Here is a 6,486-nt window from a genome sequence, read left to right as displayed (position 1 = left end):
AGTGCTCATGGCGAACAGCAACAAGGAAGGTCATGAGCACTGATGCCCCAGCATGACTATTTGCAGCCTGAGCTGGAACCCAAAAATCTATTTAACATCTTTAAAGACTGAACTGCAACTTAGAAGAACACATAGGCTTAAGTTCACTACCTGAAAATGGTCACTGGCTAGAAAACTTGGGAGGTACACAGGAAAGACTGAAGCAACCACCTTAATGGTGCAATAACTGCTCACTTTTCAAATAAACTTCCTCAGAAGAAACTGAAAGCAGTCAAATAATACAGAGAAACACACAGAAATCATTATCATGGCATAAAAACAAAAGCAGAAAAGCTTTTGTGTGCCCCCTTTTAACAAAACAAAGTCTAATCTTGAAACAGCTGCTTCACTGACATGAGCCCACACCCCAAGGCAGGGGCTAGGTTAGGGTTTGTTTCTGTTTATTTCACCATTTCCCTGTTTATTCAGCTTCTTTCCTCTCCCAGTGGCAGCCAGGGCAGTGCAGGGCAAGTGGCTTCATCCAAAACCAACAAGCAGTCCTGGACCCCGACACCCACTCCATGCTGCTCTTCAAAACTCAGGTACCCATGTCCTTCTGAACTTGGAAGAAACTTCAAGTCTTTTCTACAGGAAGAAGCAGCACATCACCTCAGAGCTTGCCTGAAAAAAATTCCTATTTTATTTCCCCAAGTGTCACATTAAGGTGATAGAAGGTAACAAAGGTGAAGAGGGAAAAGCCAATGAGTTACACAGTCTAAGCTCTATGTAGCTTAAATGCTACTTACACAACTGTTAAGCAGCACTGGTTGGAAAGGAAGTCTTCGCTCCTTCTGTGAAGGCTGCAGACATTCCCCGTAGATGCTCGTCTGGTTATCAAATGCTTGGGAAACATCAGACTTCTCTGGTTACAGACCACTGCACTTTCGTGGTGTTTCAGACAATCCACCCTACACTGAAGTTGAACCTCAGTGGTACCAGTTCTACCAACTTCAAGTGAACTACTTTTGCCTGAGGCAGGCAAAGGACTTACTGAGGGCTGAAGGAAGACTAACAAACCTTTTAAACACACACGTGTAGCAGGAAATTTGGATAGTGAACATCCTTTGCAAACAAAGTATGCTCATTTTGACATCAAGAGTAGAGCTCTTCTACAGGGATTTCCAGGGAAAGATGGCATTTCAACAGAGCACAAGTCATGCTCTGCTTCCTTTGGGAATGGTACGTGCTTGAATTAAGCCATAAAATCGGGTCTATTGTTCTCCTAATCTCAGCTACACCTTACAAAAGGTGTAAAAAAAGGAACATGACTGCAATGTACACAAAGCAGCGCAGAACTTGCGGTATTGTAATGTGGCTAACAGATGAATGCTGGGATCCAACACATGTGACATCAGGACAGGCTTTCAAAGCCGCACACTGACCACAGCAGAGCCTGTGCAAGCATGTGTTCCCAATGACGCTAGTGGTGGTGCCTGCAGCCAGAGTGCAGGTGAGCAGTCACACCGTCTGCCTGAGCACATCCAACACTCAGCAGGCTGTAGTTCACACTCATGGTTGTGTTTTATGCAGCAAAATAAAGCAGTAGTTGTCACATGGGACAAAACAAGCTGCAAGGACCTGATGGTCAGGGATGCATGGTTGACTGAAATAGGAATCACGCTGGCAGGAGGGCATATGGATCCTGCACTGCTCTGCCTTCTGCATCACCAGGAATTGTTCTACAGCCACACGTGCATTCACTGTGTGGATACACATCTTCAGCCTGGACAGGCTGAAGGTGGTGGTTGATGAGAAGGTTGAAGGGGGTGTTGGCTGATGAGAAGCTTGACATCAGTCGGCAGTGTGCGCTTGCAGCACAGAAAGCAAACCGCATCCTGGTCTACATCAAAAGAAGCGTGACCAGCAGGTCAAAGGAGGTGATCCTGCCCCTCTACTCTGCTCTTGTGAGAACTCACTTGGAGTATTGTGTACAGTTCTGGTGTCCTCAACTTAAAAAGGACATGGAGCTGTTGGAGCAAGTCCAGAGGAGGCCACGAGGATGATAAGAGGACTGGAGCACCTCCCTGAAGAAGACAGGCTGAGAAAGTTGGGGCTGTTCAGCCTGGTGAAGAGAAGGCTGCGTGGAGACCTCAGAGCAGCCTTCCAGTATCTGAAGGGGGCCTATAAGGATGCTGGGGAGGGACTCTTTGTTAGAGACTCTAGTGGCAGGACAAAGGGTAATGGCTGCAAACTTAAACAGGGGAAGTTTAGACTAGATATAAGGAAGAAGTTCTTTACAGTGAGGGTGCTGAGGCACTGGAATGGGTTGCCCAAGGAAGCTGTGAAAGCTCCAACCCTGGCGGTGTTCAAGGCCAGGCTGGACAGAGCCTTGTGTGACACGGTCTAGTGTGTGGTGTCCCTGCCCATGGCAGGAGGGTTGGAACTAGATGATCTTAAGGTCCTTTCCAACCCTAACTATTCTATGATTCCATGACAGCATTTTTCCATCACCATACTTCACCAACAGTCCCTCTGTTCCTCTTGAGTAAAGGTCTTTCCAGTGGCAGCTAAAACAAGTTTCACCAAAACAGATCCCACTGAAGTATTTCATAAAAGCAGTCACTAAGAGAAGGTGTTTCTCAGGAAAGCAGATTTTTAATTCAAACAGATGATCTCTCTTGAAGACTGCCATTTCAGTGACTGACATGTAGTGACATGAAACACCTGATAAGCTTATAAAAAGAACCTTGAATCATCAAGTCTAATGAAGCTGGCCCATTAGTGAGCAGCAGCCAAAGCATGCCCAAGCACAGTGCCCACTGCAAAACCAGGACCCAGGCCTTTCAGGAAGTATTTCCTCATTGGTTCAAAACAAATACAACCACCACAGCAGTTTCACAGGCACACTCATCAGCCACTTTCGTAAGACAGGTTCCAACAACAAAATCCTATTTCAGAGTTTTTTGGGGGGGTGGGGTGGGTGGGGGTGTTGTATCAGCGAGAACTTCAGGTCACTTACTCCCCTCTGGTCCATTCATAGGAGAAAATCATTCTAATAACACAGTTTCTGTCAGAATTTCACAGACCATCAGAGTTCTCTGTGCAGTTAAGCTATTTTAATCCTACATGCACACACCCTCCACACCATACACAGGTGCACAAACAACTTGCCTGCGTTACAAGTGCTCAGTGATGAGTAAACCTTTTGATGCTGCAATATCTGTAACTGCATTTCGCAGAAAGCAGCAGCAACAACAGTACTAGGGTCATGAAGGTCTGTAGTTTTAAGTTCAACAGTTTCTGCAGGAAGATATAAACTTAGTCTAAACCAATCTCACGCAGTTAAAAAAAGACCCTCAGGCCTGCAACCCTGCTTTCAGGGCAGCCCCCCTTTCCACAACTGTTAGGAGCAACCCACCCATTACATAGGTCTCAGCAGGTAAGGACCATCCCTGATGCCTGGGGACAGAGGCGATGGCAGGACACTGGTAGGCAAACACCCCTGGTAAAGTAAGAGACAGTGAAAGAGACTGAGAATAACTAACACCTGCCTACCCACTGAAGTACACTAATTACAGAGAATAATTGAATGACTCCTTTCCTTACTCAGGGAGGTGGAGATAAGAGGTATGGGTCTTCTCATGCCTCAGTTGTGAGTTTAAAGCGCTCTCAGTTGGCAGCAACACACAGAAAAAAGTCACCAGCTGTGACAATTAACAGCTTCATTTTAAGCCTCTTTTGTTCAAGCGAGTAACTCTTCCACGCAGACATACTACATGAAACAACCCTATTTGAACTGAACACATATATTCAAAGCACACAGCTAAAACCTGAATGCAAAACCTGTATTGTACCTGATGCTGGGAAGCAGCCACAGTGTATTTTAAGGTGCTGGAGTCTGAGCCTCACCAATCCTGCCTGCGAAGGTGCAAAGGGGATGAGGGCTCCAGTGTCCACCAACCCCAGCAATATTCCACTGAATCAATTCCTGCTTTTTTAAAACCCAGATCCTCTGGGAAAGTCAAAAACAAGACTATGCACTGGCCTGAAGAGGAAAAGGAGAGCTGCCTACAAAATGAGTTATTTCAGGACATGCACAGACATGTGCAAAAGGACCTAGAACCTAGTGTAAGCAATAAATCCTTAATTGAGATGTTGTAAAGCAAGGTATGGATACATTTCACGTAAGATGTTGTTTACTAGAAATATTCCAGGGAAAAATGTATTTCAATTTAATAGACCTGTGTTGATTTTATCCACAACACAATCTGTCCACTCAATCACTACTTCTCAGAATCAGACGCATGGTGGGAATTGAATTCTTGTGTGGAAACAGGTGTGAACACTTCTTGGAGCTGTGCTCAGTTCTGCCTTACCTCTGTTATAAACAATATAACCTTCATTAAAACCCCTCTTCATTAAAACATCTCAGTTGCAGGATTTATTTTGTGCCACTTGCTGCCCGATTTAAAAAGAAAATGAATTACACTTTCTTCTATAATACACTTACACAGAGGCTGAGAGGAGACTGCTTGCATAACAAGTATTATGCAATTTCCCAAATAAATAATATCCTTGTAGGGGGGAAGATTACAAAGTCCCAAAGATTTTCAAGGCTGCAGATTTGGCTTCAAAAGCAAAGAGTCTGTTAAAACCAGATGCCATCCCAAATCTTCCTGATAACTACTGACATCGCATCAGCACCTGAACATCCCATCAGGAACAGTGTCCTAGTATGCATTACAAAAGACAACAAGGCAAATATGCAAAACATCCCCACAGTACTGTCTCTAAAGAAGGTAAAGAGGTTGACACCAGCTAGAAAAACCAAATACACCACCAACAAAACAGTATGGCTGCAGTTACACTTATAAAGCTGTGCTTTGGGGTTTGGGTAGCATCTAGTCCTAAGATGGTTTTATTAAATCAGTAAATAAACCCTAAACCCCCCCAAAATCCCAAATGCACCTTTATTAACCATCTTCAGACCGAGGTACTTTGCCAGCACAAATACAGGAATGGAACATCTCATGTGGAAAACCTAAGAAAAAAACCCAACAAAATACCATGCAACTGAGTGGCCATCATGGAGATGCTTAAAAAACAAACACCATAAACAAGCACGACAGTTACAAATGATCCAAGTAACTCATGGAGAGCAAACACAGAAGTAAGAAATGAAGCCCAACTGGCAGCACTGAGGAAAACAAAAGGGTATTTGGCACCAGACCCCAGTGCCCACCAAACCCACCTTCAAATTTTGACAAATAACTTTCCCAGGCCCGTAAAAATTTTGCTTCTCCTCAATTTTTTGTTGCTTCTATGATTTGGCCTTTGCTCTCCATTGGTGTTTCTCTCCTCTCAGACCCCAGCACAAAGGGCTGGTGGCCCCAGAGAGTTCCAGCTCTCATCAGCCAACGCTGACGCCACCTCTGCTCTGAAAGTGGGAAGTCCACATGCATCAACCTCTGCTCCAGCCACTGCACCAGCCAGGAATCTCAACCCCCCCACCCAGTGCACAACTGCAGCCTTGTATTTGCACTGGAAACAGGCAGGAAGTGAAAAAGTGAGGCAGTAAGTAAAAGACAACTATATTAACTTAGATTATTTTTCACTGGTAACTGAACCGGTCCATTGCAAGTTTCAGATCTCAGAGGTCTGGGATACTTTCACCAACAGCTTCAACTGGGTATCGGGGAACATAACAGAGGGACATCAAAGCATCCATCCTGCCAGAAACTACAGACATAAAATTACTTTCACAACTGAGCTAATCAGCAACGTTCCAAACATAAGCTGCATTTATCTCCTCAGAGCAGCGGACTTTTTTCTTTATTATCCAAGGTCAATGGCAGCGAATATTGAGCAAACTGACACTCCAGGAAGCAATGCAGATACAAAATTGAAGGGGAGACAGCCTTACATTTGCTTTGCAGTAGTATCATATTTTAATATAAAGTTTCTCTTTCTAGACATGACAATTACTTTCTAATTCGTCACCAATCAATACATTTGGTAAGGTACCTTTTTAGAAATACTAAGTTCTGTACCAGCATAATTGTCCCTTTTTCATAGAATTGTTTAGCTTGGAAAAGACCTTTAAGACCATCAGGCCCAATCATAAACCTAACACTGCCAAGTTGCCACTAAACCATGTCCCTAAGCTGCACATCTACACAACACCTAGAAGTGTTTTTAAATGATGGCGTGTAAGGGTTTAAGACAACTGAGGCATCCAGTCAGCCAAGGGAATAACAGTTACATTAATTTTTTTATCAAACTTGCCCAGAATTTTGATCACCATCTTTATATGCTGAAGATACTCACAGAAGTTAATATAAACAACTTGAAAGCATTACACCTCCAGTTCAATACCTACAAGACACAAGTGTCATCTACTGCCTTGCTGGAAAAAACACTTTTCTAGGTTTGAGCTTGTCACAAAACAGAAACTACTTTGGAAATCTCAATGAGCATTTCAGCTTCCCTAAAAACATAAGTCGTAAA

The sequence above is a fragment of the Nestor notabilis genome, unplaced genomic scaffold, assembly GCF_000696875.1.
Source record: "Nestor notabilis isolate BGI_N333 unplaced genomic scaffold, ASM69687v1 scaffold21049, whole genome shotgun sequence".
Lineage (NCBI taxonomy): Eukaryota > Metazoa > Chordata > Aves > Psittaciformes > Psittacidae > Nestor > Nestor notabilis.
The sequence above is the reverse complement of the archived record's forward strand: the minus strand, read 5'-3'. Positions refer to the sequence as shown.